The sequence below is a fragment of the Ambystoma mexicanum genome, chromosome 4q (genome assembly GCF_040938575.1).
Source record: "Ambystoma mexicanum isolate Mex_15411 chromosome 4q, UKY_AmexF1_1, whole genome shotgun sequence".
NCBI lineage: Eukaryota > Metazoa > Chordata > Amphibia > Caudata > Ambystomatidae > Ambystoma > Ambystoma mexicanum.
Window position 1 is genome coordinate 1,271,153,902 of NC_090928.1, and position 14,990 is coordinate 1,271,168,891.

At 45.3% G+C, this 14,990-nt stretch overlaps 1 protein-coding gene across 3 annotated transcripts in view; it reads left to right on the forward strand.

The window, feature by feature from the left end:
- The window catches only part of LOC138468363 (cullin-9-like), a 1,322,368-nt gene that overhangs the window by 18,304 nt on the left and 1,289,074 nt on the right, over positions 1 to 14,990 (forward strand). The window lies entirely within an intron of this gene.

Here is a 14,990-nt window from a genome sequence, read left to right on the forward strand (position 1 = left end):
GATGAGGCAGCGGAGAGCCATTCAGTGACGAATTGCAGTGAGACCGTTCATAATCTGTTTGAGATGCCAGTTGTGAAGGCGGGAAAGGAGGAGATGGAGGGTGAGGAGCAGAGGCCAAGGACTGAGCCTTGGGAGATGCCAACAGGTGGACGTTCAGCGTTGGCGGTTTACCAGTTCATGACATTTTAAAGGATCAACCTTCCATGTAGGAGGTGATCCAAGCAAGAGCAGATTTGCGAAACCTAAAGTCCTGGAGGTTGGGGAGGAGAGAGGAGTGGTCGACTGTGTCAAAAGTGGCAGAAAGGTTTAAAAGTATGGGTATAGAATGGTTTGTAGCGGTGAGTATTAGAGAAAAAGTTGGAGACATTCATGAGTGCAATCTTGTTGGTATTTACTACGGAAGCTAGATTGAAGTAGGTCGCAAAGGCTTTTCCCCCTCAAGGTACTTTGTGATCCAGTCAAAGACCACCCTCACAAGGACATTTGAATAATGGGGAAGGAGAGAAACTGGGTGATAGTTTGCCAGGATGTTGGGGTCAGCAGTGAGTTTCTTCAATAAGGGTAGGACAGTTACAGATCTGAAGGAGGCAGGGACGAGTCCAGTGGGGAGAGATAGTTAAACAGCTCAGGGAGGTACGGGCAAGTGATTGGGACTAAGTATTTGACCATTTGGGGAGCAAAAGGATCAATAGGATCGCTAGATGGGTTGGCACTGCAAATGATATGTGCTAATTCAATGGGAGAGAAGTAGAAAGCGGTGGTGAACGGGGCTGGGGAGGGAGGGGGAATATGGCTGCGAGTGTTCATTTTAGAGGAAGAGAAGTGAGCAAAGTCATTAACAGAAAGTGAGGAGGCGATAGATATTTGCTTGGGAGATATGAGCAAAGATTGGGGACTAGTTGGAAGTTGGGGGTGATTGCAAAGAGAGGCAATTAGGTTTGTGAAGTAGGAGGATTTGGCAGTGATTAGAAAGCAAGGGAATCCTTGTAGGCTAAGAGTAGGGAAGGTGTCTGTAGTTTTCTCCAGCATCATAAGCCTGTACGCGTGTTTGTTTCAGAAGTGATTCAAGGCTGAGGACTGGGACGGGACGGTGTGAATGTGCGAGCAGGATAGTGTTGGTCAAATGGAGTTATAAGTGCATAGTAAAAGTCAGAGAAAGCGCAGTTAATGGAAGCAACAAGATTACGCAAAAGAGGCAGGAGGGTGGTTCTTGCATCTTCCAGATTAGGAGCAAGAGTCCTTCCTGAATTTCCTTGTAGTTTTTGAAGACAGGAATTGAAGGTGGAGGGATCGAGATGTTCAAGTGAACAATGGGGTGATCAGAGGGAGAGGGGTGAATGGAGAGGTCAGAGGAGCAGAGTGAATTAGAGTGAAATACCAAGTCAAGAGAGTTCCCACCAGAGTGGTTAGGCTGGTTGTAGAGGGAGTGGCAGATGGGAGAGATTTAAGTTCAAGACAGGTGACTGCAGAGAGTTTGGGAAGGTTAGAATTCCCAACATGACCATGGGGATGTTGGTAGGAAGTGCCTCGAGGAGAAGGGTCAAATCAGGGAAGCAGGAAATGAAATGAGATTCGGAACAGTGAGAGGAATATGAGGGATGTGTTGAAGTGGCCTATTCAAAAGAGGAAGAGTTGATGTCGGACATGGTTAGAGGGGCAGTTATGAGTCTTATTGATGAGGAACCCCACACTGCACCCTTCCCAACAGGTTGGGGAGAAGGTAGAAGTGTCAGTGTGGAGAACTGCTAGTGTAGCAGAGATATATGAGGGGAACCAGGTTCTAGCAAGAAGTGAATTTTGAGGGTGATAAGAATTGAATGTGTAGAAAGAGGTACTGCTTAGCACCTTGAGATGAGACTATCCACATTTTGTGGTACGGGGTTGGCAGGGTTCTTGCGAGTATAAGGAGGCGTAGATACCTATTCCGGGTGAGCTCTTCTATTCATTATGCAAATGCACCACAATGAATTGTATCCTCAAATACTTGTACATGTGTTGCCAGCAAATGTATTCATGAGTTGGACATATAACGCTGTTAACAGAAAATAAAAAACAATCACAATGTAGGTTGTCACCTGGCAGGTTATAGCCTGCGAATGCCCCAAACGCGACTTGACGGAAAGGCCTGACGAGAGAGATCAATGAGGAGCGACACACAAAACAAAACGTTTTTGGGTGCCCTAGTCGACAGGCAGCAGGATGGGCAATGATGATACTTGAACCAAAACAGAAAGAACTACAGCCACAAGTTGAAAAATGTGGTTAATGATTCAAAACCTTTTCGTATCAACCAATGATTTAAGCAATGATTAAATCAGAACAAATAGTTATATGCCAAAAACAAACGCACAACATCTAGTGTATTCATAAAATGAGATGTTTTACTAATATTCCAACATAAAATACAAAACAAACATTAGATAACACTGCCCAAAGACCAATGCAGTATGTATACCTATTTCAGTTGATATCCGTGTACAGTGTTAAAGTACACCATAGTCATGAGCAAAGTGAAATGAATAAATAGACTATCATTGGTGAAAGAGACCCAGTGCTAAAAGGTGTGCAAGACCAAAGCTGGTCAGCAAGAGTGCAAGGAGTGAGAGGGACAGATGAGAATATTTACAAGGAAAATCTGTTTGTTGCTGAAGACTTTAAACTTAGTTGTACAACAAATGTTTTGCAATTTGTGGTGTTATCCACAGATGGTACCACAATTTAAAAGGACCGTATCCTAAATCCTGCCATTAAAGGGCATGGTTGTATCTAAACTTACAACACAGATCACTGGGTACTGTCTGTCGAAGGGAAAACGACCCACAGGAATAATCGTTTATCACAGTTTTACAAAAACTGAAGTGAAACTCATTAATACATGTATCATTCTGCACATTTGAAAACAGTCTGAAGAGCAGGTGTTAAATATAAACAGTACACTTCCTGATTCCGCTGTGTTTCAATGTTTCCTCAGCCTTGGAAGTGTATACTCAATGGGGAGCGAGGCAGCAACACTTCTTCAATAGACACCAGGTGCCCCATCCCTTTTACCTGCGAGGATGCTGAAACTTGATGGAAGGCAGGAGAGAGGACTAGTGCCCACTGTCGCTTCACCGGGATGCTGCACGACCCAGAAGGGTGCTATGAATGGATGCTTGGACCACAAGCCGGCTGAAGGGCCGAAGACGCTGAGTCCACAGGGATTGGAGTCAGCAGGGGAAGCAGGAGGTGTGACCCCTACCGACAGTGGTCCAATGGGAAAGCATGATTAAGCACCAACCACGAATCGGAGGATGGGCAGACCGACAGGAAGGATTATGCAGGCAGAAGGTGACCCTCCTAATGTGTTTCTACAATATTCACCTTTCAGCGACAGGAATCAAGGGTGGCCAACACTTCTATCTGGGGCATTTAGTCAATCCCTCTCGAGAAGGAACCTCCGGCTTCTTCACAGAATATACCGGCTTATCCTGGGAAGAGCAGGAAGATCAACCTGATGAAATGTGAAGAGTGGCGACCGAAAGAGACTCAGTTCTTTATAGTTCATCAAAGTAAACCCAACATGTGACAATCTCTTGAGTGTCCTGTGGTGTTACTTATGGCGCTTGTGCATGATTGGTGGTTATTTATCGCCACCGTTTATAGTTTGGATCCTATTGTTTTATTGCACCGAGATCCCCCCCATTAGGCAATCTGCAGTTACTATGCGGCTGGGGGAGATGCCCAAAAACGCAGATGCATCCCAATCGCCCAACAAGTAGCGCCACAGCTTGGGATACCTAGGGCATGGGTCTGCACAGTGAGGGGTGCCAGACATGAAAGTGAAAGTTTCACATGTGAGGGACGTAACTATGTAAACATGGTAGCTATTTGAGCTGTCTCGGTGGTTGCTCCGAAGTAGGTACTCGCCCCTCAGATGGGGCCAGCCTGTCCTTTGCTAGTTTAAATTCCGTGGCATGGCTGACTTAACATTTGAACGATGAAAGGCTAATATATTGAGTACCATTCTATGGTGTGACGCGCACTCTTTTTTTATACAGCACTTGGAAGCGGCAGGAGTCTGATATGAAGCGCTATATAAGAACACACATTATTATACCATGGATCAAAGGCATTAACTGGAACTGGATGGGACTACGGATGCATTTGAGGCTGCACTTGGCATACAGTTGCATCATCTTGACATTTCTGTGGCATTTGAAGCTGTGCATGACATGATGGCATCAACAAGAGTGAGGCTGCAAATTAGCGTTTGTGAATGAATGCTGCTTTTGAGTCATTGACTAGCATTGGATGACATTACTGAGGCATTTGAAGATGCTGCCATCGTACCTAGATGCCAGCACACACACACTCCATTCAAAAGCTTATCTGTGTGGCGTTTTCAATGCTTCTTGTTTGCGTTGAACTCCTCCCTCATGGGATAAAGGACTCGAGATTGCCAGGAGCTGGGAGCTGTTTAGCTCATGTTTGTAGCCTCGTTAGCTTGATACCAATAGCTGCCAGGATCTACTTTCGAGTCCCCAGGCCAACTGGTGACCGTAACTATGTGTGTTTAAAAATGTACATAAAGGAGCATTACAGCACATACGCAAAGCATAATGGATCATGTACAATGCATACAAAGATAAAGTTTGCATCTCATGTGGAAGTTTAATTTGCGGATTTGTAGCTAGTAGATGGTGGTAGCTTCTGCTCACTGGGTGATACAGGATACCCCAGAGCTTCTTTTAGCTCTTCCTCAAAAAACCCTTACTTTGATCCCTACGATAAATATTTATATTTTTTTGTCTTGTAAGCTACTCAGTCACCCTCTCACACCCCCAAACCTAAACTCCCCATTTCCCACCCATGACTGTGGTAGACTGACTTTCGACCTTGATCATTTAGTCGAAGTTAATGGTACAAACGTTAGCACTTCAAAGGTTTAGCAGAGCACCTCTAAAATCATCAAGCAGACCCCTTATCAGTTTCATCACTGCAGTGTTTAGCTTTGTAAAGGCGGCAGAGCAAAGGTGCGGTGGACGTCCCACAGCAGCCTTTGGTCCGTACGAGGGAGTATCTCTAGTCTAGGCTTTTTATTTTGGAAATAAAACTCTTGAAGGTGAGCTGTTCATAGAATTTATTTTCTGTGTTCACCTGTGAGAAAGTTATGGTGTGGCACAGCTATGTTGTATGAAGATATGATGAAAGTTTTGTTAGATAGAAGCATGCAGAGAAGTTGGTGAGGGCTGGGATATTTCCAAGCAGCACATTCTAACTGGAGTTGGAAGGGAAAGACTGACTCAAAGTAATGGAATGTACTTTGCAGCTTTGTGGTAGCAAAGCGCACGCTTGAACATAAGCACTTGTACAGTTGGTTGAGCCTCACTCTGAGGATGAGGATTTGTTTAGGCAACACTTGGGAGTGTATTTCTTTTCTATACTCTAAGCTCTGGTGGAGTTTATAGCTCACTGTCGGTTTAAAGATTAAGATCAACACGTTTTATTGGTCGTTGAAGAGAGGGCACCATTTATTTAAATGCTTGTAACGCGCCACTCGCCCATGGGCTACTGGGCGACCACAAAAGACAGAAAACAAGACCCGGGGGTGGGAGTGGGTGGGACAGGGAGGGTCAAAGCAAGGGAAAGTTCCGATTAGTCAGGGTTCAGGTTAAACAGGAGGGACTTAATCAGTTTCTTGAAGCCCTTAAGAGAAATGGCCAGCCTTGGGTCCAAGGAAAGCTTATTCCAGGCTAAGGGGCATGAACATCAGAGCTGGTTCCTCCGAAGCTCATAAACTGGTGCAACGAAAGTTCAAGTTAATGTGGGTCGTAGGATCGTAAGTTACGGCTCATGGGGAGAGAGGCGAGCTGGTTTGCTAGGTACTGGGGTGCGTCATGATTTTGGCACTTGAACGTGAGGGATACTAGTTTGTGAGTAACGGTGTTTAGCGGCTAGCCGGTGCAATTCCCTCCTTGCCTTAGTAACATGGTCTCTCTTTGATACTGCCCGAACAGAGCCATTTTGGGTGACTTGGAGCGTTTTGATGTTATATTTGAGGTACCAGCAAAGGCTGTTGCAGTAATCAAGACGTGAATTTACTAAGTCTGTGGCCAGCAGTGATCTATTGCTCAATTAGAGAAAAGGGCAGATGTAGTTGAGAAGTTTAGTGACGTAGCCACATGGTGCCCGTAGTTGAGCAACCTGAGGTTTCATCATGAGCTCGGTGTCCAGAATAATGCCTTTTTAACGTTACTCAAGCGGTATTCAAATTGTGGGCCGCAGCCTCATGCCCAGGGGGGCACGCATCCACAGCCTGAAAAGCTGCCGGACAACAGATTAAGCAGCCTGCTGTGCTGGTGAACGCTGCGCTGTGATGTGTGACTGGATTAAGCAGCCTGCTGTGCTGGCGAACGCTGCTCTGCGATGTGTGGCTGGATTAAGCAGCCTGCTGTGCTGGCGAAAGCTGCTCTGCGATGTGCGGCTGGATTAAGCAGCCTGCTGTGCTGGCGAACGCTGCTCTGCGATGTGTGGCTGGATTAAGCAGCCTGCTGTGCTGGCAGACGCTGCTCTGCGATGTGCGGCTGGATTAAGCAGTTTGCTGTGCTGGCGGACGCTGCTCTGCGATGTGCGGCTGGATTAAGCAGCCTGCTGTGCTGGCGAACGCTGCTCTGCGATGTGCGGCTGGATTAAGCAGCCTGCTGTGCTGGCGAACGCTGCTCTGCGATGTGCGGCTGGAGTAAACAGCCTGCTGTGCTGGCGAACGCTGCTCTGCGATGTGCGGCTGGATTAAGTAGCCTGCTGTGCTGGTGAACGCTGCTCTGCGATGTGCGGCTGGATTAAGTAGCCTGCTGTGCTGGTGAACGCTGCTCTGTGATGTGCAGCTGTCTGATCTCTGATTTATGGATGACTGCGATGCGTTTGGAATATGCAAACAAAGGAATGCATATTCCAAACGTAGCGTGTGAGATGCTCTGTAGTCACCCAACCTGTGCCCCTCGTTCTTTGTGTTAACAGCCTTTCAAGTGGGGTAATTTATAAGTGATGGCACATTTAACAAGCCATTGTTTTTATACAGTATGTGCTTACAATGTCAGTGTTAATAACTAAACATGGGTCATTTGCATTCACTAGGCCAGCACAAGTATCGGGTAGCTGACCAAACCTATGCAAAATGGTAGGGGGGGCAACTGCCCCCATGTTGCCAGTCAGAATTCATTTAGCTCAGCAATGTATTCAGTTCTCCGTTTTTGCCCTGGTGCTTAAAATGTGTGCTTTGCATTACAAGCTGTGCCGCAGACTGGTTCCAAGAGGTGGAGAAATGAGGACTTTGGGGACTTGGTACAAGTGAATAGAACCAACCTCATGGTCCTCATTTCTCCTGCAGCAGCAGTGGCCAGGGAAGGCACCAGGGCATTTCAACTTTTTCATGTGAGGGTCCTTCGCTGGGCCTGATAATCCCCAAATTGTCTTTAATTTTATGCAAAGCTGCATTTTCATTTTTACAAGGTTATTTTACTCACTGAATGCATCTTCCATTTGATGTCCAGTAGGAGCTGATTAATGGTCAGTCGGACACAATTCTACAATCTGAGTGTAGGAACATTGCAGTGGGTGACTTTTGGCTGGAGTATCCTACATTGGCATGGTCTGCTATACAGTCTCTTGCCCTTTTGGTCTTCCTACTTGTGCGAAATAGGCTTTTTAGCATTGGCTTTAATGAAAACGAAATACTGCACAAGGCCGGAATTGGAGGACAATCTCAGAGTGGCTGTCCCAAAAATAAAGCCACACATTGACTCACTTTCTGCAGAGACAGGCCCACCCTTCCCGTTAGTACTTGCTCTGAAAAATCAAATTGCCTTCTGCTGAATATACTAATAGAAATGTATTTTGAGAAAATAAAAGCCCTACTGGAGAATTTTGTGTTTACTTGCACGGTTTCTATGTTTGGATTGGAAGTGAATGTCCTACTGTCTTGGAAGGTCTCCCCAACAACTTATCCCTTAAAAATTATGGAACCAAGCATTCTGCAGCCGTCTCTGTAAAAATAACACCAACACAGAGGGGTGGTGCAGGGGGGTCCCCAAAAATAAATGTGTGTGGGGCCTTGGCATAAAAAGTTTGAAGACTACTTGTCTACTCTGATGTTGTTGCCAGCAATCAGGAAGCTTTCATATTTCGGTGTTGAGAGCAAGGGAGGTTGTTAACATTCATTCCTGAATGGACTTGTAGATTTGATTGATGGAGTAAGAGTCCTGATTATAACAGCCGGACAATTCCAGTATGACCTGGGTGTCATCTGCATAGTTGGTGTACTGGACACCCAGCTCATCAAGGAGCGCAAGTGGAGCCATTAAGAAAATCACTCTATTGCGGAGGTTGCCTTTCATCAAGTGTTTTTTTTAAATGTTTATACAAAGTAGAGCCCCTGGAAGCTGTGGAAGAATCCACATCTTCTCAGGCGTCCTCGCTCTGGCTGAAATTGATTGCATGCATTTGTAGATTCCTTCATGGATTTTTTTTATCCAGTATATTTTTGAATAAATACAGAATTTATGCAGCAAATCTTACTTGATTGGACACAGTTTGTTCTTTTGTATTCATTAAAAGCAGGCATGGCATTTCAAACAGAAATGATTTGGAGCAACACATGGCTGAAGTTGGGGGCAATCCCGGGGTAGGTGCATTTACAAGTGTAGTTAGTAGAAATGTGGAAGTAGATCACCCGGTGAAGGGGCAATGTTAAGGATCATGGACCGATAATGGAGACCATGGGACCCACATGTCTTTTGGGGTCTGACAGTGGTATTTACATATGTACAATTTCACATTTACTGAAGTCTCGTAGGAATAACATGATTCGAGCTGGGTGGACAGCTAAGAAAGAATCTTGTGGGAGTTGGAAGGCTTGGTTACAATTGCCAGCAAAGGGAGCTTGATCCAGGTCTTAAAGAGCACTACTAAAGGAATAGTGCCAGATGAGAGCAGATGTCAATGGAGTGGGGTAAGTGGTGAGTAGAAGCAAAACTGGGAAGAGTCTCTGGGAACTGCAGGGTGACAAACCGGTTGTTTACAGAAGAGGAACAGAGTACAAGAGGAAGAGTGCATGGAGATGAAGGCATTGTGGTGCAAGATCATTGATTTCAAGACGAGTAATAATTTGAAGGGGGAGTGCTTATTTAAAACGATGCATTTTATTTTGCATGGAGTGCTATCGAACATGGTGACAGAGGCTAAAGGTGTAGACCAAAAATTAGGCTTGCACAGTATTACTGAGCCCCTACGGAGACATCAGGAATTTAGTTTAGTGGTGCATGAGGCGTAGGCAGATTTGTGCGCATGATGAAATGGAACAGTTTCACATATTTGTCAGAGAATCCAAGGATTGCGAGCCGAGCCATACATGAGGTAGTCTGGGGCAAAGGAGAATGGAGAGTAGGGTTAGTGTTGGAGGTTTGTGGAAAGATATTTTCAATCTTGGAGGAGTTAAGCAGAGGGCAATGTAGAGCCATCATAGTGGAACATCTCTGCACTGGATATTGGACTATACACTGCATCTTCGCCTTCCCATGCGGTGAAAGGAGCAGAAGTACCGCTCCTGGGAATGTGATCTAATTTCCATCATGATATACTTGATTCTTTGTAGACTCAACTAAGGAAATGCTTTATAAATAGGCTTCCCAAAAATACTCCCTCTGTAACCCATCGCACTGTAGTACACTATCGAGGTCACCCATTGCTACCGCTATTGCACCCTAGTCTTTAATATGGATTTCACTCTGTAGCTTGGTGCATATTCAAGTCTGACTGCCCTGCAACTTCCCAGAGTAACTAGGTGAAAATGTTTCCATTTGAGCAAACTCCTGAATTCTACTCTGTGCAAAGTTGGACCATTGATGGGCGTCCAACGCTGAAGTAATTCTTGGGGTGTGTTCCCTATGTCCTTCAACACCTTTTACATTTTGTAAAGAAATGTAATCTGTAAATCCTAGCCTCGGGCACTCCATATTACAAATAAGGTAGTGTCTGTGGCATATTTTCTTACCCCTTCACCATCCTTTGCACGTCATTGAATAGAGCAATATTCTTATGTAAAGGCACTTAACCTAGACGTTGCTGTGCTCACTGCTATTGCCTACTAGTCCTTTGTTTTCAAAACGACACCTTGTTCTTAAATGAAAATATAAATGCCAGTGAAATTTGAAAAGTAGAGGTTGATCTAATTTTTAAGTGTCTCTAGTTCTCCTCAAGACTATGGCGGTACATCTCTTGGTTTCACTCTCCTGCTTTGCCTACTATAAAGGTACCATTTTCGTGTCTACGACAATCAACCTGTGGCTCGCCTGTTCTGGCCCTACTACCCCCATGTTCTCTTCCCATTGCTTTAAAGGCTTCGCCTAATGTGAGTTGTAGACCAAATTTGGTGACCCGCAGGTTTCCTACCAGCCTGAGTCAAAAAGCTCAGTTAGCACCTGCCCATCTCGTTTTACAGCCTACCCTTGTTTTTTTAATCCAACACTCATTGTTAAATTGCTCTTTGTTTGCATGCTGTTTTCCCCGATGAGGTCTCTAGTCTCCAAATATCGCCCCTTTGGATTGGGATGACCATGTAACCTACTTTCTCTTTCAAGTGCCCTAAATACTCGCCCTGTTGACCTACCTTTTTTCTAATTACCTGTATTTCTTTTTATACTCTGGAGAAGGCTATTGGAGCATGTGATAACCACCCACAGTACACCAAGATTGAAATGCTTCCTGACTTGTGTTGACTTCCTTATCTGTATAGTTGTTTGCATTTGGTCTCCCACTGAACTGCAAAAGCAAAGATGGAGTGTTGACTTTGAACTAGGAGTGATTCATGAAGTTGAGTTCCACAAACTCCATTTCAGTACTCTGCCTTTTGGATTTTTAGCCTTGCCTTCATTGGGGGCTCACCCCATCTCTCACACGTACCTCCCCTGTTTTCCCTTACTTCACCCATGTCTGCTACACTATTTATTCCCCGTTTGTTTTAGAGGTTTTCATTCTTGTGTAGGACTTGCACTTTGTTGAACGTTTTCTTAACCAGTGGTAAACATTTCGAGTTGCAAGCTTAAAGCCTGGCATAAAAAGTTCTGAACGTGGACAAAGCACATCATTCACTCACTACTCGCCAAGAGTCCATTCCCATTTGCCAATGGCTAATGGTGAGTGCACATTTTAAGCCCTGTAATAAAAAGGCAATTTGCTAAAATACGTTTGTTACACAAGCACGAGCCAGTAAACTTGCCTGCATGTCCCCGCCCATCACGGAACACGTCTTCCTTCTCACAATATTGAGTCGACCATTGCATCTGTACTTTTATAACGGAGTTATCTTTCCACAACTTCAACTACTTGGTCAAGTGGTCTGAAGGCAAAAATCAAACCTAGCCGCTCACTAACACATTACGTTTAAACGTGTTTTTCATGATTGCATATGATTATGAGATCTGCATGCATTAAGTGTATTGTACTAACGCGGGTCGCGCCCCCAGTAGCACTTGCCTCATCACGGTTAAGAGATGACCATGAATGTCCCAAGTAAGCATAAAAAACGCGCACTTAATGAACATGAAGCCCAGTGGAGCTTGTTTCTATTACTGCTCCCTGCATCTTAAATCAAACTATCCGATGTGCCTTCATAGATGTGTTCGCCTGGCAGCTAAAGTGTGTGTGCTTCCACTTTGAATTCGCCAGGCAGCGAGACAGTTTAGAGATCATAACCATCAATAGATCAGTCTCTGCTCTACAGCAGCATGCAGCCCAATCATTCCTCTCCCAGCCCAACCCCAATGACCTATTTTTTGACCGTCTTTTCATGTCCATTGTCTTTGTCGCCTTCATCTTTCTTCGCTCTTCATCTCGCTTCTCGAACCCTTTTCTTCTCCACTTGCACAGAACCCATTTCCATTCTGTTCTTCCACCCCATTCCATCCAGCTGGCTCTCATTCAAGGATCGCATCTAAGGCTCACTCCTGTCCCTGTCTTTGTGTGGTCTGCTTGCCCAAGCTATCCTGACGCATCTCATGACTTCTTCACAGCATCCGCTAGCTAGGAGCAGTCGCCTCATGATCGCCTCATGATCCAGCTGAAAATGTAAATGATCACCTCGTTCCCCGCTACGATCGTTATCTCACCAAACCCGCCTTTGAAGGTAAGAAGAGTGTAACCTCTTCACCCCCTGCATTGATTTCCCATTTTAATCGTGTCCTACTGTGATCTGCCGCTATCACCCACGCCTTTCCCCGCCGCACTGTCTCCCACCACACGAGATACGTGCGCACAGCCTGCAACATGTTTCTGAACAAGTTTGACTGCAGCCGCTCCACGCCTACGTCTTTCAGTCATGGATCACTATGCTATGCTCCTAATTCCAGTACTCGGCCCGCATCGACTTTCCAGTATTCAGCCCGCACTCACGCCCTTCCTGCCTCTGCTACACATTTCTGCTGACCAGCCCATCGCGCACAGCTGATGCATATTGTAAGATAAGAATTTGTAGAGTCCAACTGGTGTGGGAGTGGGACTTTGCAAGACTTATCCCTTGGTATTAGGTACCGCACATTTTAATATAGGCCTGTACTCTGAGCCGGCCTTAGGGGGGGGTGAGCCGGGCGACCGCCCGGGGCGCCACGCCCCCCAGGGCACCATATGCCCCCACCACGCCAGCTCGGGGGAGTCTTTCAATGGCTCCCCCGAGCTGGCCTTGTGGGAGAAGGCGCGGTAGGCAGCCTTTTGCTGGTAAGAGCGCCCGTCATCGCGGGTGCCTTTAACAGCAAAATGCGCCATTAGTCCCCCCACCACACCAGCTTGGGGGAGTCTTTCAAGGGCTCCCCCGAGCTGGCGTAATGGCAGAAGGAGTGGCAGGCGCCTCATTGTCACTGCCAATTCGCCAGGGCGCTGCTGCCCTTAAGGTCGGCCCTGCCTGTACTACACAAGTTGGTAGTGTGACTGAGCAGCCATATCTTAAGAGAGGTAATGTGAGCTGTGCAATTAAATTAGTAAATGCAGGTATCCAAGTAAACACACACTTCTAGCATACATATGTATTTATATATACACAAGGATAATTAGACAATCTTTAAAAAGCAGCAACTAATAGTAACATTAATCCCAACGTTAGGATTCAATTCAACAAAAGCAATAAAGTAGGTGAGTAAACTTTTCTTATGCTAAACATATTCCAGCACACTGGGTGACATCATTTGATGTCAGTATTGGAGTTTCAAGGAGGGAAAAGTTAGTTAGATCAGAACATATTTGATGAGTAGAAAAACAGTTGCATTCTCCCAGAGGGATTTAGGCAGTCTTTTGTCCCAGCAATAATGGTGTTCAACAATTAAAACCAGTAAGGGGACAAGCACTGCCAAAGCCAATAGGTTCAGAAGAGAAGCCTTTGGGGAGCTAGTACAGCCAAAGGCAATTGGCCAGTTCACGGTTTTGATGCACTCTTCTTAGAATAATGTTTTAAAATAGTCAGTAGTTAAGTAGAAAATCTCAGAAGCTCAAGAGGAGCCACCTTGAAGAAGCACAAGCTGGGAGGCCAGTGCAGGTGAGTTGATGTCAACTCAAGAGTTTAAAACATACCCCCCAAGCTAGGAAGCACCACAATTGGCAAAAGGTTGTACACGAAGCCCCACAGTAGCTGAGAATTGAAGAATTGGGTCCAGGTGGATGCCTTCCTGTTGTAGAGTAGTAGACCGTTGTTCTTGGTCGTGGTGACGAAAGGGAGGACGCCTGGCAGGCTCCTGCAGCAGCACTCGAGAGAGGGGCATGGGAGCAATAGATTATCCTTGATCCAGCGGCCTCTTGTGGGCACCTTTTTCTCAGCGCAAATGAATGAACGGCTCCGGTTGGCAGTTACTTGATCCCTTGGACCTGGACTCTGGTGAGGGGATCCAAGATGGCCGACTACCCGAGCACCACACGAGAACACATTGCATTGTGGAGTGATATGATATGATAGGTTATTTATAACGCGCTTAATACCCAGAGGTTTCTAAGCGCGGACCCAGGGATCGAACCTGTGTTGCTCCGTGTCATCTTGTTTACAAGTCGAGCACGCTGCCGCTGAGCTATCCTCCTTCGGTCTGGCCACAACTTATAAAACTTAAAAGAAAAACAGATACATATGTACCTCCTTGTTTTGTATTTTTAGGAACGGTCTCTAAAATTTATGTTTGTGTGTAAAATATATATGTTTGTACAAACAAGTCTGGTGTGTGGTTGCATGGTTTCAGGTAGAGCAGTGAGGGTGCGCATTAAAGCTTGTAGCAGTGCTTTTCATTTGCTGAGTTTGGTGGAGAGTTCCCCAATGTGGGTTCTGTTCCGAGACTCTTAGTTGGGAAAATGAGTTCAGCAGAGAGGATGGTTATCTTACAAAGTCTGTTGGCCAAGTCTCTAAGCCTTCTAGTTGTTGCATAATTTAGTAACTTATTTAAATAAGGCATTTTCAAAAATATCTTGCGTTGTTCTGTACATGGGTGAACTTTTAAAGAAATCTGAGATCACACAGTTGTTGGCAAGGGAGTAAAAGCAAATGATTCCCAAATCCCAATAGAAAATAGAAAATGTGGGCTGTGCTTGTTCCAGATGTAGCATTCTGCCGTTCAGAATGATAAAAAAAAAATAAGAAAGGTGAGCCTAAAAACATTTTCGATTAGAAACAGCAAAAAAAGTAGTACATAATCAAGGAGAATTTGCTAGTATCTATCACATAAACATTGGCTTTTTCCCTTTGTGTTTAATCCTCTTTTACTAGACCGGTGTGTTGGCATTGCCAGGTTCTTCTTAGGGCTCTGGCAGTTAACGTTGCACGCTCAACCCCCTCTGCTAAAAAATTCCTAAAAGGTAGCGTGTGGTACTTCTTGTGTGTCTCGGCATCCTGTTGCGGTGGCTGGAGACCTATTTTATCCGTCACTCTTAAACAGGATACACCTATAGAAAGCATGTATTAACACGCTTTGTGTGCATTTAAACTTCTTGTC